The sequence below is a fragment of the Monodelphis domestica genome, chromosome X (genome assembly GCF_027887165.1).
Source record: "Monodelphis domestica isolate mMonDom1 chromosome X, mMonDom1.pri, whole genome shotgun sequence".
NCBI lineage: Eukaryota > Metazoa > Chordata > Mammalia > Didelphimorphia > Didelphidae > Monodelphis > Monodelphis domestica.
The window spans coordinates 16,179,099-16,205,762 of record NC_077235.1 but is presented as its reverse complement, the minus strand read 5'-3'; the positions used below and the strand labels follow the sequence as shown (position 1 = coordinate 16,205,762).

General features: G+C 41.1%; 1 long non-coding RNA gene across 1 annotated transcript in view; it reads right to left on the bottom strand.

Annotated features, from left to right (window-relative positions):
• Window positions 1-26,664, bottom strand: part of LOC103103347 (uncharacterized) — a 308,316-nt gene that overhangs the window by 214,418 nt on the left and 67,234 nt on the right. Inside the window, exons 9-15 of the long non-coding RNA XR_008914376.1 lie at window positions 21,770-21,885; window positions 21,456-21,574; window positions 14,787-14,928; window positions 13,627-13,742; window positions 9,775-9,912; window positions 5,217-5,332; window positions 4,903-5,021 (exon numbers count right to left, since the gene is read on the bottom strand). This is a non-coding gene — a long non-coding RNA (uncharacterized LOC103103347). The remainder of the gene's footprint in view (window positions 1-4,902; window positions 5,022-5,216; window positions 5,333-9,774; window positions 9,913-13,626; window positions 13,743-14,786; window positions 14,929-21,455; window positions 21,575-21,769; window positions 21,886-26,664) is intronic.

Below are 26,664 nucleotides of genomic sequence, written 5' to 3'. Positions count from 1 at the left end.
AAACCTCAAACTTGTAGCAGAGTAAGATCAGATGTACCCCAAAGTTAGGACTAGCTTCTAAATTGAAGACTCAAAGTTTGTACTTGCTCCTTGTTTCTGTGAGAATCCACGCAGAAGGAAACCATAGCCTAGCAATTGCAGATTAAATAATGGAGCCACAAGTGAATGCCAATTCTACTTGATTGGGACAAAGCAGATGCTCAGGACCCTCTTTGTTTTAGGTTGTCTCACCTGTGGGACCAGAGATCTTTTCCAAATAAATCCCCACCTGATCAGGGATCATCTTTAGTCTCCACTGTCAGCAGCCCTTTCCCTTAGATCCTCTCCTCAAGCTGTGATTCTTTTCCCAAGCTTCATTGGATGCTGTCAGTAGAGTTGGAACACTCCCATTTTCTTTGTAGCTTGAGCAAAGTCAATCATCTTTCCCTGTCCCTGGATTTCCCCCAAATGGTAGAGAAATTCCCCAAATTCATTTTTTCTTTGGAACTGTCCAGTCTGGTGCTATTTCCTTTCCCAGGGATCAATGTTCAGAGCCACCAGAGTTCAGTCCTGGGACTCTGTGTAGCCTTGTGGCACCCAACTCTATCTAGAGAGCTACTGTCACACTGACCCCCTTTTCCTTGACTAAAGAGTCATTTTTCTGACTATTTAATAGTTTTCTCTTTTTACACGTCAACAGTACTTAGATAGATACATATAGAGATATATAAATGGATATATAAAAACATACATAGAGATATATAGCCAGATCTGACTGATTGGCATAGATACATACAAAGTCATAAAATACAGTCAGGCAGGCAGATAGTTATATTGACTATACAGACAGAAACACTAAGACATAAATAGATAGACAGACAGACAGACAGACAGACAGACAGATAGATAGATAGATAGATAGATAGATAGATAGATAGATAGATAGATTCATACATACATCCATAAACACATGGACAATTAGATATAGGCAGATGAGATGTGCAGACAGAGGGACAGGCTGATAGACACACAGACAGGCAGGCAGATAGAAAAATGATAGACAAAATAGTCCATCTGTAACTCTTTCTGTATCTCTGTGGATCCATCTGTGTGTCTCTTAGTTCGATTTTTTCTTATTCTGTATATATATCAATCTATTGATCTAGAGGTATCTGTCTATCTGTATTGCTATCTGTCTATCCCTGTCTGTCTGTCTATCCATCTGCCTGACTTTCTGTGTCTCTCTCAGTCTGTCTGTCCATTCTATCTTCCCTCTGTCTGTCCTTCCATCTATCTGTCTCTGTCCATTTGTTTCACTCTTCGATATTCTCATGGTCTATTAATCTTTCAATATCTCTGACTATCTCTCATTCTGTTTGTGTTTCTATGTCTTTTTATTCTATCTTCCTATCTATTTATCTCTCTATCTGTCGGCCTGTCTGTCTATCTCTCTCTGTCTGTGTCTATGTGTCTCTATATCCATCTATCTGCCCTCCTACCTATCTGACTACCCATCTGCCCGTCGGCCTGCCTATCTGTCTTTCTGTTTGTCTGTCTCTATCCCTCTGGATTCTCACGGGTTCAGGGAACAAGTACAAACTTTGGAGTCTCCAATCTAAAAGCTCTTCCGCAAACCCAGGCTACACCAGATCCATCTAGGCCACAAGGTTGGGGTTTTTTGATTCCAGGTTGACAATAGGAAAACCCGGATGGCCATTGACCTTTGACATTCCCTCAGACATGGGAATGGGGAGATTGCTGTGAGAGCAAAAGTGTGTTCTACAACTTTAACTTTTCTTTGCAAGTTAGGATTCACGGTGGTGTCAATCAAGAGAACACTTTCTGCATATTGCTTTCCCTTAATTTTTGCAGCTGTTCAATACATAACCAGATAAACAACAGACAAAGAATCACATGGGATTTTACAAGTCTATGCCATGATCTTCATCATGTGTCAAGTTGCAAGGAATTCTGTTTCCTGCAAAAGCCATACTGTACCTGCATTAACAGGCCACCATTGGCAAATACAGCTTCTACTCTTTCCTGATTTGATGCAGTGAATGTATTCACAGCATCAGCAATAAGGTGTGTCAAAATAGAATCGAGAAACCCCAAATTTGTGGCCTAGTGGGATCTGGTGAAGCCCAGGTTTCAGGAGGACCTTTTAGGTTGGAGACCTCAAAGTTTGTACTTGTTCCCTGTTCCCATGGGAATCCACCCTGAAGGGAATCCCAGGCAAGCAGTTTCAGACTGAGTGGGGAACCCTCAGGTGAATGACAATCCTAGTTAGGTAGTCTCCCCTCTTGTATCAAAAGACTTTCCCAAGAAGATCCACACCTGGCGGGGACCATTCTTCAGTATCCACTGTAAGCAGCCCCTCTCTTAGACCCTAGCCTTTGGCTAGGATTCCTTTCCTAAGCTTGATTGTATCCTGTCAGGGAATTCCTTTGTAGCTATAGCAATGTCACTCATCTTTCCCGGCTTCTGGATTTCCCCCAAGTCGTAGGGAGGTTCCCCAAATTCTTTCCATCCTTGCACTAGTCATCTAGACTGGTGGCCCTCCTAGGGATAACAACCCCAGAGTCCAGGGTTCATGCCCTGTAAAAGTCGTGGCACCAGACTATAAGAAAAGAATACAATATGGGATTTAACCCTATCCTGATACAAGACTTGGTTTTTCAGACTATTTTGACATGGGCACTGTACCCCCAGAAACCCAGGGGAACGATTATCAGGGAAACTCCATTGCCCTTGCACCTTGTGACTCTTAACCTAGAAACACCCAATGACCTCACCCAGGGTCCTGAGATGTTTACCCTCTTTTGTCCTCTAGATTTAAGGTGGAAAAAGAAATGAATCTTTATGCCTCCAGGCAGAAACCAGTCAGATGACCACCCCACCCCACCAAATGCATGAGGGACCAACACTCACTATGGTCTTGACCACACCAGGACCTAGCATCTAAAGAGTATATAAACCCCAGAGCTGATGTGATCTGTGGAACAGCCTTTCCATTCATGCTGTCCTGCCAGGGAACTGCTCCCCACCTTGCTGTTCTAACTTGCTATCCTCCTGGCCACTCTCAACATTACTTTCCAAATTAATAAATCTCTTTTTGTTTTTAAGCTAAGTTTGGAGTCATTGCATGCTTGCAAAACGTATCCTTCCCGAACCCAAAAGGGTAACCTTCCATGACCATAAAAATTTGAGATTTCTGTGTTATTTCTACATTAACAATTGATGAGCCAGCCAGGATGTTTAAGTTATGGCTACCTAAACCTCCAGCCAGTTTGACCACCAGACTTGAGGTACACACAGGAACCTATAGAGTACAGTCAGGAATCAACTGGGTGGATTCTGTTAGGCAAGCCAACCTTTCAGAAAGTGAACCTCTCTTTAATCAGGAACCAACTGGGCAATCACATTTCCGTGAAAGCCCCAGCCTACTCCCCAGAGGGACTGCTACGAAGTTTATGTTATATATATATATATATATATATATATATATATATATGTATATGTATATATATGTTGGACCAGGTACCTGGGAATGTTAGAAAGGGTGTGGAATATCCCCGAAATCTGGTTCCAAGGTATGTCGGTCAAAACGGTGCCTGGGTCAACCTGAACACAGGCTCCACTATTGACTAACGTTTCTGTGTGTGACTGAGTGTTGGTACCTGTGTATGTGAGTGAAGCAGTATTTCTAGTAGAAGGAAAAGGGAGGATAGAATTGGTGACATGTGTGAATGGTTGGCTGAAAGCATTGAATGGGAAGCTTGAATTGGAGTGTGAGAGCCACAGTGTTCTAAAGAGGGTCTGGGTAACTGCTGTAAGGCTACTAAAATAGAGAAAGTTTCTTCATGAATTGAAATGTCAGGGCTTAAGGTCTAAAGAGCTGGGAAATTTGATTTATGAAAGAGCTTCTCCTAGCAAACAATGTCTAACAAATTGTGTTACAACCGTTTATTCCTCCCCAAAGCTAGAGACAAGGGCAGGAGCTGGGCATCTGCACTGGGGATTATGGAGCAGAAGACCAAAGGAAGACCAGAAATTCTTGACTTTACAGTCTAAACTTTTCTTCCCAAGTTTTGCTAGGACTAATGTGTGAAATCGTGTATATCAAGTGCAGTGAATATTGAGTATTACCAATAAGATGCATTTTCTACTGGGTAATAACTTTGTTATTTCATATTTTTGTCAAGCTGTTATTTGTTTTCTAAGAGCAACTGTTGATTTTTTCATATAACCCTGTTTCTGCGAGTGTGTGTTTGTGTGTGATATTAGAGGAGTAAAGAAAGTCCATTTGAGGATTAGCAACCATTGACCTGACTGGTCTTTCAATTGTTGTCAAAGGACAAGAAATACTGGGAGAAATGCTTTGCTTTCAATGCTAGGGAAATGGTGAACATTTTTTAAGTGAGCCACAAATTTCCTCTCTAGGAGCAGCTTTAGCTAATTTAGGAAATTAGAGTAAAAAAAGGAAAAGGGAAGGGAATAGTAGAGGTGTTCCTACTTAGAGGAAATTTTGAACCTTTTCCTTAGTAACCCTAAGTTTTGTTTTTGGAGAGAAAATGTTACAGGTTTGAGTTTTTGAAAAAGGAAAAGCATCATCAACTATAACCTGATTTGGGGAATTTTGAAGGTCAGTTTCCAGACTGTAACCATTCTAATAGATGAGTTTTTGTTTGAAAAGACCAGCGAATACTGAGAACTAATTTTCCTTTTGAAGTGGAGAGAACTGATGGCTTTGTGCACATTATTTCTGATGATCATTGGCACATGACTGCTAATAGAGAAAGGAATTCCCCACCTGGGAAACTCCTAAGATATTTCTAGGAACGCCCTGGATGTTACTCCCCCCAAATTCCCAGTTCTGGCGAGGGGCTGAAGAGATGAAACCCTATGAAACAGAAGACTCACCTCAAGACTTTTATTAGGAGCCAAAAACATGGACCAGATTTTCCTGCAGCCCAGAATCTGACGAACTGCTCAAGGAGACATCTTGGGAGAAATCTGAAGGAGCCCCCAAGATACGGAATCTGGAGAAGGATTGTGTCCTGTCATTTTCATTAATTTGAGAAACATTTCTACAGCAGAGGGAAAACTGGCTATTTGATTTCCCCTGAGAATTCTATTTACCTGGAGCCAAGGCTCTTTAACTAGAGAACCTAGAAAGGACTGAGTTAGTCCCAGACTGGTCTGAAGGAGGAAAGTTGAAAATAGGAGCATTTTACCTTGTTAAGAGGATGGAAAGGAACATCAGTTCATTGGAGAAGTTGCAGCAAAGATTCCAGAGTCCTGGGTTGTCTCAAAGTCGAATCAGAAGACGTTAGGAATGAAATGACGAAGCCTAGAAAGAATTGGTAGTAAGAAAGATAATCTTAGCATGGCGAGAGAGATTTGCAATCTATAGGTGAATTCTATGGGAGGATCGTGGGGAAAGGAAATGCTATGGAGGAAAATGGGTTAGGATACAGTCACAAGGGCCAATGGAAGGACTGAGGATTGGCTCAGCTAAGTGTCTATCAAGCTCTACAGCTGACTGCTGATCATTAACAACTTATACCTGACATTCTTTTTCCAAATTAGGCAGGTTTTCTCCCCCATTTTAAGTTATTTGTCACCTTTATCTTGTTAAAACAAATATTCTGTCATCCTATGATGAAATCCTCAGAAAGGGAAGACTTAGAATATGGGGATTAATTTAGCAATTATTTTGATCTACAGACTTGCATGATTATATTTTTTCAGGAGCTAAAGGGGGATGAAAACAGTTTTGCAATCCCTCGCTTCCCAACCTCCCCAAAGTTTGGATGGTAGGGTGTGTCTGCTTGTGTGTGTGCATGTGTGCTTGTGTGTGTGCGTGTGTGCTTGTGTCTGCTTGTGTGTGTGCGTGTGTCGCATTTTTAATCTGGAGACATTTTAAGCTAGTTTCAATTTTTAAACTTTTATATTTGAATTTCAAATTAGTTTTGAAGGTGAAATTATGGGTAAAGACTGGGGTTCTTTTTACTATTTGAAAGTTCATTATTTCCAAGTGATTTCTGAAAGAACAATTTAAAAAAGTCTACCTTTCTGTTTGTCATTATATCTAACTGTATCTCTATATATCTGTCTGTTTCTATCTATTTATGTATGTATGTATGTATGTATCTCATTATATCTGTGTGTCTCTATATGTCTGCCTGTATATGTCTATCGATCTATGAACTTGTCCATTTATCATTCTGCATATCTGTGACTTTCTCTCTCTCTCTCTCGCTCTCTCTGTCTCTCTCACAAATAGCTATCTATCTGCGTAGAGAAAAAAACTGACAGACACAGACATACATAGAGATGGACAGAAAGACAGAGAATGAGAGAAGTAAATACATACATATATACATACATACATAGAGATAACAAGAAGGGACTGGCTGGCAGACAGATTGATAGATACACGTACAGACAGGCATAGATCCAAAGAGAACACAAAGAGAAACACAGATAATATAGATATATTGATAGACAGACAGCACAGAGGTAGAAAGATATAAGGAGAGAGAGAGAGAGACTAAGGAAGGAACAGACATAGACGGAATGACAATCACAAAGAAAAATTACATATACAGACAGACACATAGATATATAGACAGATAGAGTGTCAACATGGAATCTATAAACCCCAAACTTGTAGCATAGTATGATCAGATGTACCCCAAGGTTAGGACGAGCTTCTAAATTGAAGACTCAAAGTTTGTACTTGTTCCCTGTTTCTGTGAGAATCCACCCAGAAGGGAACCTCAGGGTAGCAGGTTCAGACTGAGTAATGGAGTCTCAAGTGAATGGCAATTCTACTTGAATGGGACTAAGCAGATGGTAAGGACCCCATTTATTTTATGTAATCTCCCCTGTGGGATCAGAGATCTTTTCCCAAGTAAATCCCCACCTGATCAGGGACCATCCTTTAGTCTCCACTGTTAGCAGCCCTTTCCCTTAGATCTCTCCTCAGCTGTGATTCTTTTCCCAAGCTTCATTGGATGCTGTCAGTAGAGTTGGAACACTCCCATTTTCTTTGTAGCTTCTGCAAAGTCAATCATCTTTCCCTGCCCCTGCATTTCCCCCAAATGGTGGAGAAGTTCCCCAAATTCTTTTCTTCTCTAAACTGTCGAATCTGGTGCTGTTGCGTTTCCCAGGGGTGAGTGTCCAGAGCAACCATAGTTCAATCCTTGGACTCTCCGTAGCCTTGTGGCGCCCAGCACTTTCTAGATCCCTACTGTCACACTGACCCCCTTTTCCTTGATGAAAGGGTCATTTTTCTGACTAATAGTTTTCTGTTTTTACAAATCAACAATAGTTAGATAGATACATAGAGAGATACATAAAGAGATACTGAAAAACACACAGAGAGATATATAGCCAGACCTGACTGATTGGCAGAGATACAGACAGACTCATAAGATACACAGACAGGAAGGTAGATAGTTATATAGACTACACAGAGAGAAGCACTAAGACATAGAAAGAAAGAAAGATAGATAGATAGATAGATAGATAGATAGATAGATGATAGATAGATTAGATAGATACATAGATTCGTAAATAGATCCATAAACATATGGACACATAGATATTGCCAGATGGGTTTTGCAGACAGAAGGACAGGCTCATAGACATACAGACAAGCAGGCAGATAGACAAAATGACAGAGAAACTAGTTCATGTTGACATGGGCACTGTACCCCAGAAACCCAGGCGAACTATTGTCAAGGGAACTACCTTCTTGTTTTTCTGACTCTGAGACTAAAAACACCCAATGACCCCACCTAGTTTCCTGAGATGACTATCTTCCTTTGATCGTCCTCTAGATGGTCAGAAAGATGCACCTTCAGACCACACCTCGATCCTATCGGACATCTGTTTGTCCCCTAAAACGAAGGAATCTTTATGTCCCCAGGCAGACCCTAGTACGATCACCCCACCTCATGCCTGAGTGACTAATTGTTGGGAAGGATGTATAAAATCCCCAGAACCGATGTCATCGGGGGGAACATCCTTTCCTTTCATGCTGTCCTCCCAGGGAACTGCTCCCCATCTTGCTGTTCTACCTTGCTATCCTCCTGGCTACTCTCAACATTACTTTCTAAATTAATAAATTTCTTTTTTGTTTTTCAGCTAAGTTTTGGAGTCATTGCATGCTTGCAAACGGCATCCTTCCTGAATCCAAAAGGGTATCCTTCCATGCCCATAACAATGTGTCAGTCCTTCTGTATATCTGTCGATCCATCTCTCTGTGTCTGTCAGTCCATTATTCTCTAATTATGTCTATATATCAATGTATTGAATTACCTGTATCTATCTATCTGTATTGCTATCTCTCTATCCATGTCTGGCTGTCTATCCATCTACCTGAATTTCTGTGTATCTCAGTCTGTCTCTCCATTCCATCTTCCCTCAGTCTGTCCTTCCATCTATCTGTCTCTGTCTGTCCCTTTGTTTTACTCTCTGATATTCTGATGTTCTATTTATCTTCCAATGTCTCTGACTATCTCTCATTCTGTCTGTTTGTGTTTCTATGTCTTTTTGTTTTATCTTCCTATCTATTTATCCCTCGATTTGTCTCTCCACCTGTCTATCTCTCTGTCTGTATCTGACTATGTGTCTCTCTATGTTCTATCTCTATATCCATCTATCTGCCCTCCTACCTGAGTACCCATCTGCCCGTTGGCCTGCCTATCTGTCTTTCTGTTTGTCTGTCTCTATCTCTCTTGATTCTCACGGGATCAGGGAACAAGTACAAACTTTGGGGTCTCCAACTTACAAGCTCCTCCGCAAACCCAGGCTACACCAGATCCGTCTAGCCCACAAGTTTGGGGTTTCTAGATTCCACGTTGACAATAGGAAAACCGGGAAGGCCATTGACCTTTGACATTCCCTCAGACACGGGAATGGGGAGATTGCTGTGAGAGCAAAAGTGTGTTCACACATTTTAAGTTTCTCTTTTCAAGATAGGAATCCCGGTGTTCTCAATGAAGAGAATACATTCTGCATCTTGCATTCCTTTAATTTTTAGAGCTGTTCAACAAATAACCAGATAAACAACATACAGAGAATCACATGGGATTTTACTAGTCTGTGCTATGATCTTCATCACGTGGCAAACTGTAAGCAATTCTGTTTCCTGCAAAAAACCATACTGTGCCTGTATTAATGGCCACCGTTGGCAAGCATAGCTCCTGCTTTTCCTAATTGAATGCAGTGAATGTATTCACAGCATCAACAACAAGGTGTGTCAACATGGAATCTAGAAAGCCCAAACTTGTGGCCTAGTGAGATCTGGCGAAGCTGAGGTTTCAGGGGGAGCTTGTAAGGGGGAGACCCCAAAGATTATACTTGTTCCCTGTTCCCCAGGGAATCCATTCTGAAGGGAATCCCAGGCGAGCACTTTCAGACTGAGTGGGGGACCCTCAGGTGAATGACAATCCTAGTTAGGTATTCTCCCCTCTTGTATGTCAGTGAAGCAGTACTTCTAGTAGAAAGAAGAGCGAGGATAGTATAGATGACATGCGTAAATGGTTGGCTGAAAGCGTTGAATTGGAAGCTCGAGTTGGAGTGTGAGAGCCATTCTTGTTTAGTAAATGCTCCTTGTTTGGAAATGTCAGGACAACAGGTTAAGATCCCGGTAAGTAAGGCACAGAGCTTAGCCTCTGAGATCTTGATTCCTTGATTTCCTATTCAAGACTTCCAGCACCTCAAGGATCAGTCTGATCAGAAGGGTTTGGACCCATCATCCAGTCTGCCACAGCCACTCACCTCACTGGCCAAAGTGGAGGTCTGCCACTCCCCCTCCAATCTTGAACCAAATACATCTACACCACCTGAACATCACAGGGACACCATCATATGCTTTGTTTGCCAGCAACCAATTATTCCGATATTCTTGCGTGGACACTTGAGAAGAAGAATGGGAAAGATCGCGTGATTGATGAGATAGATAGAGGGATAGACGAACTGACAGACTGATTGACAGACACTGGATATCGACTGATAAACAGATACATACATTGATAGGTACATACATACATACATATATAGAGATAGATACCCAGAGAGGACTGATGGGCAGACAGATAGACAGACTGACAGGTACATAGACAGGGAGGCAGTATGACAGAATAACAGATAAACGAAGATCTCTGTTTGTCGGTCCTCCTGTCTCTTCGTCCCCTTGTACATCTCTCAGTCTACATGGATATAGAGGTGGAGATAGTGTGGCTTTTCTTCGGTTGTGGTCTGAGCAACTGCATCCCCCAATGTGCTCCAGGGGTCCCTCCCCCATATTTCATGGGAGGGATTGGTCTTGAATTGGACCAATCCTAGGCTGGGTGAGGAATGAAGTTCCCTACTTTTCTGGGTGTTATTCATCTGGAAATGGACCAATCCTGGACTAAGGAGGGGCATGGGCATTGTCTCTCCCTCAACACGGGATGGGTAGAATTCCGGACCAATCTCAAGCCATGACTTATAGGCGATGGACTCCAGGAGCACACTGGGGGTTGAAGATCCCCAGGCTGCCACAACACTTGAAAACCCAGGAAAGAAACACAGACAGGCTGACAGATGTACCAACCAGTAGGCGAATAGATAGAATAACAGATCAAATAATCTGTCTGTCAGTCCTTTTGTCTATCCATTTGTCCATCTCTCTGTCTACATAGATTTATAGAGAGAGATCCTGTGAGTTTTCAAGAGTTGTGGCTTGGGGACTATATCTCCCAGCTTGCTCCAGCTGTCCCTACCCCTTATTTCTGGTGAGGGATTGGTTTTGAATTTGACCAATTCTTTGCTGGGCAATGGATGATGCCCATTATTCTTTCATGGGATTGGTCTTGAAATGGACCAATCCCATCCTAAGGAGGTACCATGGACATTGACCTCCCCCCGAACCTGGGATTGGTCCATTGCCAGACCAATCCTAATCCAGGACTCAAAGGGTTGGGACTCCTTGTGGACATTGGAAATTGTAGTTCCCCAGGATGTCACAACACTAAAACACACAAAGTACCTACTCATAGATTGATCCATGCACAAACAGGCAGGCAGATAGATACATAGACTACACTGACAGATACACAAAAATATAGATAGATAGATAGATAGATAGATAGATAGATAGATAGATAGATAGATAGACAGACAGACAGACAGATAGAGAGACAGACAGGTAGACTGATACAAAAATCTGGATAGATAGACAGTTGCACATACAGTGATAAAGACTTGTAGATACAGAGAAAAGAACGCATATAGTAAGAATGATAGAGAAACTAATCTGTCTGTCAGTCTGTCTGTTCATGTGTCTGTCTGTCTGTTCCTCTGACCTGTATTTTTTTCCATCAGTCTGTCTGAGTCTGGAAGTCTATTTCCCTTTCCTTCTCTTTATATCAACCTAGTGATCTTTCTACCTATATATCTCTGTTTGTATCTATCTTCCCAAGCCTATCTCTCTAGATATTTGTCTGTTTCTGTCTATATATTGATGTGCTTGATATTTTCTGTCTCTCTATCTGTGTCTGACCCTCTGACTCTCTATCTGTCATTCTCTCTGTCTATTAATCTATCGATACCTCAGTCTACCTTTCTGTATATCTCTCATTATATCTAACTGTATCTCTATCTATCTGTCTGTCTGTCTATCTGTCTATCTATCTATCTATCTATCTATCTCATTCTATCTCTGTGTCTCTCTATGTGTCTGCCTGTATATGTCTATCTGTCTACCGATCTATCAACTTGTCCATTTAACATTCTGCATATCTGCGTTTCTCTCTCTCACATGCACACGCACACACACATAAATAGCTATCTATCTGTGGCGAGAAAAAAACTGAGAGAAACAGACAGACAGATAGATGGACAGAAAGACAGAGACTGAGAGAAGCAAATAGACACATACATACATACATACATACATAGGTGACATGTGTGAATGGTTGGTTGAAAGCTTTGAATGGGAAGTCTGAATTGGAGTGTGAGAGCCAAAGCGTTCTCTAGAGTGTCTGAGTAACTGCTTTAAGGCTACGAAAATGGAGAAAGTTTCTTCATGAATTGAAATATCAGGGCTGAAGGTCTAAAGAGTTACAAAAAATTGGTTAATGAAAGAGCTCCTCCTAGAAGCTGAAGAACTTAAGTTCTCTGTTTCTTCTCAATGTTCTGTGAGTTTTGGGCTATACTGTATGTCTAATGGATTTTTTCTACAAGCATGTGATAGAAATGTTAGCAAATAATGTCTATCAAGATGTATTACAACAGTTCATTCCTTTGAAAATCTAGAGACAAGGGCAGGAGCTGGTCATCTGTACTGGGGATTATAGAGCAGAAGACCAAAGGAAGACCAGAAATTCTTGACTTTACAGTCTAATATTTTCTTCCCAAATTTTGGTAGGAGTAATGTGTGAAATCCTGTATATCAGGTGCAGGCAATATTCAGTATTGCTAATAAGATGCATTGTCCTCGAGGTATTAACATGTTTATTTGTATGCAGTCATTTCACATTTTTATCAAGCTGGTATTTGTTTTCAAAGAGTTAGGGTTAATTTTTTCAGATTACCGTGTATGTGTGTGTGTGTGTGTGTGTGTGTGTGTGTGTGTGTGTGTATGAGTGATTTGTGGAGTAAAGACATTTCATTTGCGGAAGGGTAACTATGGACCTTACTGGTCTTTCAACTGCTGTCAAAAGACATGAAATATGGGGGGAAAGACTTTGCTTTAAAAGCCAATGAAACAGTGAACATTTTTTAATTTAGCGACAAACTTCCTCTCTAGGAGCAGCTTTAGTCATAGGCCAACGTCCTTTGATGCAAGGTGAAGAGAAAGGCAAATTGGCAGCCCAAAGGAAATTAGAGTAAAAAAAGAAAAAGAGAATGAATAGTAGAGGTGTTCCTAGTTAGAGGTAATTTTGAACCTTTTCCTTAGTATCCCTAAGTTTTGTTTTTGGAGAGGAAATGTTAGGGGTTTGAGTTTTTCAAAAAGAAAAAGCATCATTAACTATAATCTGATTTGGGGCATTTTGAAATTCAATTTTCCGAGTGCAACCATTCCAATAGATAAGTTTTTGCTTGAAAAGACCAGGGAATAAGGAGAACTAATTTTCCTTTTGAAGTAGAGAGAACTAATGGTTTTGTGCGCATTATTTCTGATCATCATTGGCACAAGACAGCTAATAGAGAAAGGAATTCCCCACCTGGGAAACTCCTAAGACATTTATAGGAACGCCCTGGATTTAACCCCCCCAGTTCTGGAAGGGGGGTGAAGACATTAAAACCTATGAAAGTGAAGATTTACCTCCAGATGTTTCTTAGGAGCAAAAAGCCTGGACCAGATTTTCCTGCAGCCCAGAATCTGAAGAAATGGTCAACGAGACATCTTTAGGAGAAATTCAAAGGAGCCCCCAAGATACGGAATGCAGAGAAGGATTGATTCCTGTCATTTTAATTGATGTGAGAAATACTTCTGCAGCAGAGGGAGAACTGGCTGGCTATTCGATTTCCCCTGAGAATTCTATTAACCTACAGCCAAGGCCCTTTTAGTAGAGAACCTAGAAAGGGCTGAGTTAGTCCCCAGACTGGGTTGAAGGAGGAAAGTTGAAAATAGGAGCATTTTACCTTGTTAAGAGGATGGAACGGAACATCAGTTCATTGGAGAAGTTGCAGGAAAGATTCCAGAGTGCTGGGTTGTCTCAAAGTCGAATCAGAAGACATTAGGAAAGAAATGATGGAGCCTAGAAGGAATTGGTAGTAAGAAAGATAATCTTAGCATGGTGAGAGAGAATTGCCATCTAAGGGTGAATTCTTTGGAAAGATCATGGGGAAAAGAAATGCTATGGAGGAAAATTCATTAGGATACAGTCACAAGGGCCAATGGAAGGACTGAGGATTGGCTCAGCTAAGTGTCTGTCAAGCTCTACAATTGACTGCTGATCATTACAAACTTATACCAAGCATTAGTATTCCAAAGTAGGGAGCTTTTCTCCCCCATTTTAAGTTACTTCCCACTTTTCTCTTGTTAGAGCAAAAGTTCTGTCATACTATGATGAAATCCTCAAAAAGGCAAGGCTTAGAATATGGGGATTATTTTAACAATCATTTTGATCTACAGACAGGCATGATTATATTTGTTCAGTACTTAAAGGTGAATTAAAACAGCTTTCCAATACCTCGCTTCTAAACCTCCCCAAAGTTAGGTTGGGAGGAGGTGTGTGTGTGTGTGTATGTGTGACTGTGTGTGTGCGTGCTCGTGTGTGTGTGTGTGTGAGTATGTCGCATTTTTAATCTGGAGAATTTTTGAGCTAATTTCAATTTTGAAACTTACATATTTGAAGTTCAAATTTGATTTGAAGGTGAAATTATGTATAAAGACTTGGGTTCTTCTGACTATTTGAAAGTTCAGCATTATTTCCAAGTTACTTTTGAAAGAACAATTATAGAGAAATTCACAGTTTACAAGATTCCGGCACTAGGAAGAAGATTCTCCATTTTACCTAGCATATTTACAAATTTTAATGGCCAAGACCAATAGTCTATACGGAACATTTCAACTTGAATTCTTCCAATAGGGTTTAGAATAACATCAGTACTCGGACCCCTTTTTGTCATTTGAGTTAGCAGTACCTCTGCCAATCCTGAACAACTAAAAGGTGACTCTGCCTGATGTTTCAAAATATTAAGCTCTCCATTGATGTGGTCACTCTGATGCCATGTATCAATGAGAATGTGTCTCCTCTTGAAAATGGAGGCCCATCATGCAGTCTGCTACAGCCACTCACCTCACTGGCCAAACTGTATGTCTGCCACTCCCCCTCCAATCTTGAACCAAATACATCTGCTGAGCCATCTGAAAACCACAGGGGCACCATCATATGCTTTGCTTGCCTGCAACCACTTATTCCGATATGTTTGGGTAGAAACCTGAGAAGGAGAATCGGAAAGATTGAGTAATTGATAAGTTAGACAGAGGCACAGACCAATTGAAAGAGAGATTGACAGACACTGGAGATAGATTGATAAACTGATACATACATAGAAAGGTACATACATACATACGTATATAGAGATAGATACCCAGAGAGGACTGATGGGCAGACAGATAGACAGACTGACACATAAATTAAAAGGAAGGCAGTAAAACAGAATAACAGATCAAGGAAGCTCTCTGTCTGTCAGTCCTCCTGTCCTTCTGTCACCTTCTCCACCTCTCAGTCTACATGCATAATGAGCTAGAGATAGTGTGGCTTTTCTTAGGTTGTGGTCTGAGGAACTGCATCCCCCAGTGTCCTCCAGGGGTGCCTCCCCCATATTTCCTTGGAGTGATTGGTCTTGAGTTGGACCAATCATTCCCTGGGTGAGTAAGGATGCTCCCTATTTTACTGTGCGTAATTGGCATTGAGATGGACCAATCCTGGACTAAGGAGGGACCATGGGCATTGTTCATCCCCCACCACGGGATTGGTCCAATTCCGGACCAATCCCAAGCCAGGACCCAAAGGGGAGGGACTCTAGTGGCACAGTGGGGGTTGTAGTTCCCCAGGCTGTCACAACACTTGAAAACCCACAAAAGAAAAACTGAGAGGCTGAGAGATATACCAACAAGTAGGCGAAGAGACAGAATAACAGATCAAATAATCTATCAGTCCTTCTGTCTGAATGCTGTCCATCTCAATGTCTACATAGATTCATAGAGAGAGATCTTGTGGGTTTTCAAGGGTTGTGGTCTAGTGGACTACATCTCCCAGTGTGCTCTAGGGGTTTTTCCAACTTATTTCCGGAGAGGGATTGGTCTTGAATTGGAACAATCCTATGATGGGAAAGGGATGATGTCCATTTTCCTTTCATGGGATTGGTCTTGAATTGGACCAATCCCATGCTAAGGAGGGACCATGGACATTGACCCTCCCTCAACCTGGGATTGGCCCATTGCCAGACCAGTCCCAATCTAGGACTCAAAGGAGTGGAACCCGTGGGGCACACTGGGAGTTGTAGTTCCCCAGGATGTCACAACACTATAAAACACACAAAGGATCTACATATAGATTGATCCATGCAGAAACAGGCAGGCAGATAGATACTTAGACTGCACCAACAGATACACAAAGAGATACATAGGGAGATAGATAGACAGACAGACAGACAGACAGACAGACAGATAGATAGATAGATAGATAGATAGATAGATAGATACAAAAATCTGGATAGACAGTTTCACATCCAGTGAGATAGACTTGTAGATACAAAGAAAGGAAGGCAGTCAGAAAGAATGACAGAGAAATTAATCTGTCTGTCAGTATGTCTGCTCATGTGTCTGTCTGTCTGTTCCTCTGTCCTGTCTTTTTATCCATTAGTCTGTATGTGTCTGGAAGTCTATTTCTCTTTCCTTCTCTTCATATCAACTTAGTGATCTTTCTGCTATCTATCTCTCTTTGAATCTGTCTACCCAAGTCTATCTCTGTAGATATTTGACTTTTTATGTCTATGAATCGATCTCCTTGACTTTCTCTGTCTCTGTGTCTGACCCTCTGTTTCACTATCTGTCATTCTCTCTGTTTATTAATTTTTCGATACTTCAGTCTACCTTTCTATCCGTCATATCTAACTGTGTATATATCTGTCTGTGCCTATCAATTTATGTATATATGTATGTATGTATCTATCTATCATCAATCTCATCCTATCTGTGTGTCTCTCTAAGTGTTTGCCTGTATATGTCTATCGGGCTATTGATGTATCAACTTGTCCATTTATCATTCTGCATATCTGTGGATTTCTCTCTCTCTCTCTCTGTCTCTCTCTCTCTCTGTCTCTCTCTCTCTCTCTCTCTCCCTCCGTACCTCCCTTCCGCCCTCCCTCCCTCTCTCACAAATCGCTATCTGCATAGAAAAAAAGGACAGACACAGACAGACATAGAGAGGACAGAAAGACAGAGAATGAGAGAAGCAAATACATACATACATATATACATACATACATACATACATATATACATATACACCTAGAGATAACCAGAAGGGACTGGCTGGCAGACAGATGGATAGATATACATACAGACAGGTACATAGATCCATAGACAGCACAAAGAGACACACAGAAAATATAGATATATTGACAGACAAACAGCACACAGGTAGACAGATATAAAAACAGAGAGAGAGAGAGAGAGAGAGAGAGAGAGAGAGAGAGAGCGAGAGAGAGAGAGACCAAGCAAGGAACAGACATGGATGGAAGGACAATCACAAAGAATTACATATATAGACAGACAGATAAATAGATAGACAGATGGAGCGTAAATACGGAATCTAGGAACCCCAAACTTGTAGCATAGTAATATCAGATGTACAACAAGGTTAGGACTAGCTTCTAAATTGAAATCTCAATGTTTGTACTTGTTTCTTGTTTCTATGAGAATCCACCCAGAAGGGAAACTCAGGCTAGCAGGTTCAACCTGAGTAATGGAGCCTCAAGTGAATGCCAATTCTACTGGAATGGGACTAAGCAGATACTAAGGACCCTCTTTGTTTTAGGTAGTCTCCCCTGTGGGATCAGAGATCTTTTCCCAAGTAAATCCCCACCTCATCAGGGACCATCTTTTAGTATCCAATGTCTGCAGCCCTTTCCCTTAGACCCTCTCCTCAAGTTGTGACTCTCTTCCCAACCTTCATTGGATGCTGTCAGTAGAGTTTGAACACTCCCAATTTCTTTGTAGCTAGAGCAAAGTCAATCATCTTTCCCTGCCCATGGATTTCCCCAAATGTTAGAGAAGTTCCCCAAATTCTTTTGTTCTTTGGAACTGTCCAGTCTGGTGGTGTTGCCTTTCCCAGGGGTCAGTGTCCAGATCAACGAGAGTTCAATCCTCGGACTCTGTGTAGCCTTGTGGCGACCACCTCTGTCTAGAGCTCTACTGTCACACTGACCCCCTTTTCCTTGACTAAAGAGTGAGTTCTGTGACTATTTAATAGTTTTGTGTTTTTATAAGTCAACATTAGTTAGATACATAGAGAGATACATAAATGGATACATAAAAGCACACAAAGAGATATACAGCCAGACCTGACTGATTGGCAGAGATACAGACAAACTCGTTAGATACACAGACAGGCATGTAGATCGTTATATAGACGACAGAGAGAAACACTAAGACATTAAGAGAGAGAGAGAGAGAGAGAGAGAGAGAGAGAGAGAGAGAGAGAGAGAGAGAGACAGAGAGAGAGAGACAGAGAGAGAGACAGAGAGAGAGAGAGAGAAATAGATAGATAGATAGATATCGTATATACATCCATAAAAACATGGACACATATAGTTAGGTGGGACATGCAGACAGAAGGACAGTCTGATAAAACACAGAAAGGCAGGTAGATAGACAAAGTGAGAGAGAATCTAGTCCATCTGTCTGTGTCCATATCTTAGTCCTTCTGTATCTCTGTCGATCCACCTATCTGTGTCTCTTAGTCTGTTTTTCTCTCATTCTCTCTATATATCATCTATTCATCTACCTGTATCTATCTATCTGTATTGCTATCAGTCTATACCTGTCTGCCTGTCTATCCATCTGCCTGACTTTCTGTGTCTGTCACTTCATCCCATCTTCCCTTGATCTATCCTTCCATCTACCTGTCTCTGTCTGTCCCTTTGTTTCATTCTCCGATATTTTCATGTTCTATTGATCTTTCAATATCTCTGACTATCTCTCATTGTGTCTGTGTGTGTTTCTATGACTTCTTTCTATCTTCCTATCTATTTATCTCTCTTTCTGTCTGTCTGCCTGCCTGTCTATCTCTCTATCTGTGTCTGACTATGTTTCTCTCTATGTGCTATCTCTATATCCATCTATCTGCCCTCCTACCTATCTGACTACCCATCTGCCAGTCGGCCTGCTATCTGGCTTTCTGTTTGTCTGTCTCCATCTCTCTGGATTCTCACGGGATGAGGAAACAAGTACAAACTTTGGGGTCTCCAACCTATAAGATCCACCAGAAACCCAGGCTACACCATATCCCACTAGTCCACAAGTTTGGGGTTTCTTGATTTCAGGTTGACAATAGGAACACTGGGAAGTCCATTGACCTTTGACATTCCTTCAGAGAGGGGAATGGCGAAATTGGTGTGAGAGCAAAAGTGTGTTCTAATATTTTAACTTAGTCTTTGGAAGATAGGATTCATAGTGATGTCAATCAAGAGAACATCCATTAATTTCTACAGCTGTTTAACAAATAACCATATAAACAACAGACAATGAATCACATGGGATTTTACTTTTGCTAGGATTCTTTTCCTAAATTTGACTGTATCCTGTCAGGGATTTCCTTTTTAGCTACAGCATTGTCACTCATCTTTCCCTGCTCCTGGATTTCCCCAAAATGGTGGAGAGGTTCCCCAAATTCTTTTGTTCCTTGGAGTTTTCTTCTAGCCTGGTGGCCCTCCCAGGGATAACATTCCCATAGTCCAGGGTTTATGGCCTGTAAAAGTTTTGGCGCCAGACTCTGAGAAAAGAATAGAATATGTGATTTATCCCTATCCTGATTCAAGACTTGGGTTTTTGGACTATTTGAGAGTTCTGTGTTATTTCCATGTTAACAAATAGCAAACCAGCCAGGAGACCCAACTTATGGGTGCCTAAACCTCCAGCCAGTTTGACCACCAGATGTGAGGTACACACAAGAACCCAGCGAGTACAGTCAGGAATCAGCTGGGTGGGTTCGGTTAGTGAAGCCAAACTCTCGGCAAAGGAACCTCTCTTTAATCAGGAACCAAGAGGACAATCGCGTTTCCATGCATACCCCAGGCTATATCCCAGTGAAACTGCTGCCAAGTGTATGTTCACATCTAGACATAGTTATATATATATGATATATTATGGACCAGGTACCTGGGAATGTTGGAAAGAGAGTGGAACATCAATCACATCTGGTTCCAAGGTAAGTCGGCAAAAATGGAGCCCGGTTCAACCTGCCCACACGCTCCCCCATTGACTAACTTTTTTTGTCACAGAGTATTGGTATCTGTGTATGTGAGTGAAGCAGTATTTCTAGTAGAAGGAAGAGCGAGGATAGTATAGGTGACATGCGTGAATGGTTGGCTGAAAGCGTTGAATAGGAAGCTTCAGTTGGAGTGTGAGAACAAGAGTGTTCTATAGAGTGTCTGAGTAACTGTTTTAAGGCTACTAAAATAGAGAAAATTTCTTCATGAATGGAAATGTCAGGGCATGAGGTCAAAAGAGTTATCAAATTTGGTTTATGAAAGACTTTAACTAGAAGTTGAAGAACTTAAGTTCTCCATTTCATCTCAATGTTCTGTAGGGTTTGGACTATACTGTATGTCCAATGGATTTCTTCTGAATGCAGGTGATAAAAACGTTAGCAAATGATGTCTATCAAGTTGTCGTACAATAGTTCATTCCTCCAAAAAGCTAGAGATGAGGGAAGCGCTGGCCATGTGCACAGGGGATTATCCAGCAGAAGGCCAAAGGAGGTGCAGAAGTTTTTGACTTTCTGTCTCATCTTTTCTTCCCAAGTTTTGCTAGGACTAATGTGTGAAATCGTGTATATCAAGTGCACTGAATTTTTAGTATAGCCAATAAGATGCATTTTCTTCGAGGTATTAACTTGGTTATTTGAGTGAAGTCATTTCACATTTTTTGTCAACCTGGTATATTTGTTTTCAAAGAGTTAGTGTTGATTTTTTCAGATTACCGTATTTGTGTGTGTGTGTGTGTGTGCGCGCGTGTGTGTGTGTGTGTGTGTGTGTGTGTGTGTGTGATTTCTGGAGTAAAGACAGTTCATTTGAGGATGGGCAACTATGTACCTGATGGGTCTTTCAATTGTTGTCAAGGGACAGGAAATACAGGGGAAAAGGTTTTGCTTTCAATGTTAAGGAAACACTAAAACATTTTTTAATTGAGCCACTAAATTCCTCTCTAGGAGCAGCTTTAGCCATAGGCCAAATTGCTTTAAGGCAAGGGGAAAAGAAAGACAAATTGGCAGCCCAAAGGAAATTAGAGTAAAAATGCAAAGGAGAAGGGAATCTTAGAGGTGTTCCTTTTTAGAGATAATTTTGAACCTTTTCCTTAGTAACCCTAAGTTTTATTTTTGGAGAGAACGTATTATGGGTTTGAGTTTTTGAAGAAGGAAAAGAATTATCAACTATAACCTGATTTGGGGCATTTTGAAGGTCAATTTCCAGAGTGCAACCATTCCAATAGACAAGTTTTTGTTTGAAAAGACCAGCGAATACTGAGAACTAATTTTCCTTTTGAAGTGGAGAGAACTGATGGTTTTGTTCACATAATTTCTGATGATCATTGGCACATGACTGCTAATAGAGAAAGTAATTCCCCACCTGGGAAACTCCTAAGATATTTCTAGGAATGCCCTGGATGTTACTTCCCCCAAATTCCCAGTCCTGGCGAGGGGGTGAAGAGATGAAACCCTATGAAACAGAAGACTCACCTCAAGACTTTTATTAGGAGCCAAAAACATGGACCAGATTTTCCTGCAGCCCAGAATCCGACGAACTGCTCAAAGAGACATCTTGGGAGAAATCTGAAGGAGCCCCCAAGATACGGAATCTGGAGAAGGATTGTTTCCTGTCATTTTCATTAATTTGAGAAACATTTCTACAGCAGAGGGAAAACTGGTTATTTGATCTCCCCTGAGAATTCTATTTACCTGGAGCCAAGGCCCTTTAACTAGAGAACCTAGAAAGGACTGAGTTAGTCCCAGACTGAGTTGAAGGAGGAAAGTTGAAAATAGGAGCATTTTACCTTGTTAAGAGGATGGAAAGGAACATCTGTTCATTGGAGAAGTTCCAGCAAAGATTCCAGAGTGCTGAGTTGTCTCAAAGTCGAATCAGAAGAAGTTAGGAAAGAAATGACGAAGCCTAGAAAGAATTGGTAGTAAGAAAGATAATCTCAGCATGGCGAGAGAGATTTGCAATCTATAGGTGAATTCTATGGGACAATTGTGGGGAAAAGAAATGCTATGGGGGAAAATGGGTTAGGATACAGTCACAAGGGCCAATGGAAGGACTGAGGATTGGCTCAGATAAGTGTCTATCAAGCTCAACAGCTCACTGCTGATCATTCCCAATTGACATTCTTTTTCCAAATTAGGGAGCTTTTCTAACACATTTTAAGTTATTTGTCACCTTTATCTTGTTAAAACAAATATTCTGTCATCCTATGATGAAATCCTCAGAAAGGGAAGACTTAGAATATGGGGATTAATTTAGCAATCATTTTGATCTACAGACTTGCATGATTATATTTTTTCAGGAGTTAAAGGGGAATGAAAGCAGTTTTGCAATCCCTCGCTTCCCAACCTCCCCAAAGTTAGGATGGTAGGGTGTGTCTGCTTGTGTGTGTGCATGTGTGCTTGTGTGTGTGTGTGTGTCTCATTTTTAATCTGGAGATATTTTGAGCTAAGTTCAATTTTGAAACTTTTATATTTGAATTTCAAATTAGTTTTGAAGGTGAAATTATGGGTAAAGGCTCGGGTTCTTCTGACTATTTGAAAGTTCACCATTATTTCCAAGTTATTTCCAAAAGAACAATTAAAAAAAGTCTACCTTTCTGTCTATCTGTCATTATATCTAACTGTATCGCTATATATCTGTCTGTGTCTATCTATTTATGTATGTATGTATGTATGTATGTATCTATCTATCTCATTCTATCTGTGTGTCTCTCTATATGTCTGACTGTATATGAATATCGATCAATGAACTTGTCCATTTATCATTCTGCATATCTGTGACTTTCTCTCTCTCCCTCCCTCTCTTTCTGTCTCTCTAACAAAAAGCTATCTATCTGCGTAGAGAAAAAACGGGCAGACACAGACATACATAGAGATGGACCAAAAGACAGAAAATGAGAGAAGCAAATACATACATATATACATATAGATTACCAGAAGGGACTGGCTGGCAGACAGATGGATAGATGCACATATAGACAGGCAGATAGATCCAGAGATCACAAAGAGACACACAGAAAATATAGATATATTGATAGACAGACAGCACACAGGTAGACAGATAGAGAGAGAGAGAGAGAGAGAGAGAGAGAGACTAAGGAAGGAACAGACATAGATGGAAGGACAATCACAAAGAAAAATTACACATATAGAAGGACACATAGTTATATAGACAGATAGAGTGTCAACACGGAATCTATGAACCCCAAAGTTATAGCATAGTAAGATCAGATGTACCCCAAGATTAGGACTACTTTCTAAATTGAAGACTCAAAGTTTGTACTTGTTCCCTCTTTCTGTAAGAATCCACCCAGAAGGGAACCTCAGGTTAGCAGGATCAGACAGAGTAATGGAGCCTCAAGTGAATGCCAATTCTACTGGAATGGGAATAAGCAGATGCTAAGGACCCTCTTCGTTTTAGGTAGTCTCCTCTGTGGGATCAGAGATCTTTTCCCAAGTAAATCCCCACCTCATCAGGGACCATCATTTAGTCTCCACTGTCAGCAGCCCTTTCCCTTACACCCTCTCCTCAAGCTGTGATTCTTTTCCCAAGCTTCATTGGATGCTGTCAGTAGAGTTTGAACACTCCCATTTTCTTTGTAGCTAGAGCAAAGTCAATCATCTTTCCCTGCCCCTGGATTTCTCCCAAAAGGCAGAGAAGTTGCCCAAATTCTTTTCTTCTTTGGAACTGTCCAATCTGGTGCTGTTGCCTTTCCCAGGGGTCAGTGTCCAGAGCAACCAGACTTCAATACTTGGACTCTGTGTAGCCTTGTGGCACCCAGCTCTGTCTAGAGCTCTACTGTCACACTGACCCCCTTTTCCTTGATGAAAGAGTCATTTTTCTGACTAATGGTTTTTGGTTTTTACAAATCAATAGTAGTTAGATAGATACATAGAGAGATACATAAAGAGATACATAAAAACACACAAAGAGATATACAGCCAGACCTGACTGATTGGCAGAGATACAGACAAACTCACAAGATACACAGACAGGCAGGTAGATAGTTATATAGACTATACAGACAGAAACACTAAGACATAAATAGATAGATAGACAGACAGACAGAGAGACAGACAGACAGACAGATAGATAGATAGATAGATAGATAGATAGATAGATAGATAGATAGATAGATATAGAGAGAGGGTTGTGGCCTAGGGGACTACATCTTCCAGCGTGCTCCAGGTGTCTCTCCCCCTTATTTCCAGTGAGAGATTGGTTCTGAATTGGACCAATCCTATGCTGAGCAAGGGATGATGCTTATTATTTCCTTTCATAGGATTGGTCTTGAAATAGACCAATCCCATGCTAAGGAGGGACCATGGACAATGACCCTTCCCCAATGCAGGATTGGTCCATTGCTAGACCAATACCAATCGAGGACTCAAAGGGGTGGGACGCCTTGAGCACACTGGGTATTGTAGTTCCCCAGGATGTCACAACACTTTAAAACACACAAAGGACATACACATAGATTGATCCATGCAGAAATAAGCAGGCAGATGGATAGATAGACTACACCGATAGCTACACATAGAGATAGATAGATAGATAGATAGATAGATAGATAGATAGATAGATAGATAGATAAATGTATGCATACATACATACACAGAAGGGACTGGCTGTCAGACAGATGGATGAAGTTCCCAAAATTCTTTTCTTCTTTAAACTGTCCAATCTGGTGCTATTGCCTTATCCAGGGGTCAGTGTCCAGAGCAACCAGAGTTCAGTCCTGGGACTCTGTGTAGCATTGTGTCACCCAGTTCTGTGTAGAGCCTTACTCTCACACTGACCCTCCTTTCCTTGACTAAAGAGTGAGTTCTCTGACTATTTAATAGTTTTGTGTTTTTATAAGTCAACAGTAGTTAGATTCATAGAGAGATACATAAATGGATACATAAAAACACACAGAGATATACAGCCAAACCGGACTGATGGGCAGAGATAGAGACAGACTCATTAGATACAAAGACAGGCAGAAAGATAGTTATATAGACTATACAGACAGAAACACTAAGACATAGATACATAGTTAGTTAGTTAGTTAGATAGATAGATAGATAGATAGATAGATAGATAGATAGATAGATAGATAGATAGATAGATTTGTACATGCATCCATAAAGACATGGAAACATAGATATAGCCAGGTGTGACATGCAGACAGAAGGACAGGCTGATAGACACACAGACAGGCAGGCAGATAGACAAAATGACAGAGAGACTAGTCAATATGTCAGTCTTTCTGTATGTCTGTCAATCCGTCTGTCTCTGTCTATCAGTCTGTCTATATATCAATCTATAGATCTAACTGTATCTATCTATCTATCTATCTATCTATCTATATTGCAGTCTATCCGTATCTGTTTCTCTATCCATCTGCCTGACTTTCTGTGTATCCCTGTCTGTCTGTCTCTCCATTCTATCTTCCCGCGGTCTGTCCTTCCATCTATCTGTCTCTGTCTGTCTTTGTTTTACTCTCTGATATTCTCATGTTCTATTAATCTTTCAATGTCTCGATCTCACATTCTGTTTCTGTTTCTATGTCTTTTTGTTTTATCTTCCTATCTATTTATCTCTCGATCTGTCTGTCTGCCTGCCTGTCTATCTCTCTTTCTGTGTTTGACTATGTGTCTCTCTATGTGCTATCTCTATATCCATCCATCTGACCACCTACCTATCTGACTACCCATCTGCCAGTCGGACTGCCTATCTGTCTTTCTGTTTGTCTGTCTCTATCTCTCTGGATTCCCATGGGATCAGGTAACAAGTACAAACTTTGGGGTCTCCAACCTACAAGCTCCTCCACAAACCAGAACCATCTAGGCCACAAGTTTGGGCTTTCTCGATTCCAGTTTGACAATAGGAAAGCCGGGAAGGCCATTGACTTTTGACATTCCCTCAGACAGGGGAATAGGGAGATTGCTGTGACAGCAAAAGTGTGTTCAAACATTTTAACTTTGACTTTTCAAGATAGGAATCACAGTGGTGTCAATGAAGAAAACACATTCTGCATCTTGCTTTCCTTTAATTTTTAGAGCTGTTCAATAAATAACCAGATAAACAACATACAGTGAATCACACAGGATTTTAATAGTTTGTGCTATGATATTCATCATGTGTCAAACTGCAAGGAATTCTGTTTCTTAAAAAAACCATACTGTGCCTGCATTAATGGCCACCATTGGCAAGTATAGCTCCAGCTTTTCCTAAATGAATGAAGTGAATGTATTCACAGCAGAAGCAATAAGGTATGTCAACATGGAATCTAGAAACCCCAAACCTGGGGCCTAGTGGACTCTGGTGAACCCTAGGTTTAAGAGGAGCTTGTAGGTTGGAGACCCCAAAGATTGTACTTGTTCCCTGTTCTCATGGGAATCTACACTGAAGGGAATCCCAGGCATACAGTTTCAGACTTAGTGGGGGATCCTCAGCTGAATACCAGTCCTACTTAAGTAGTCTCCCCTACTGTATCAAGAGACCCTTTTCCAAGAAGATCCACACCTGGCAGGGACCATTCTTCAGTATCCATTGTAAGCAGCCCCCTCTCTTAGACCCTAGCCTTTGGCTAGGATTCCTTTCCTAAGCTTGATTGTATCGTGTCAGTGATTTCCTTTGTAGCTACACCATTGTCACTGATCTTTCCCTGCTCCTGGATTTCCCCCATGTGGTAGAGAG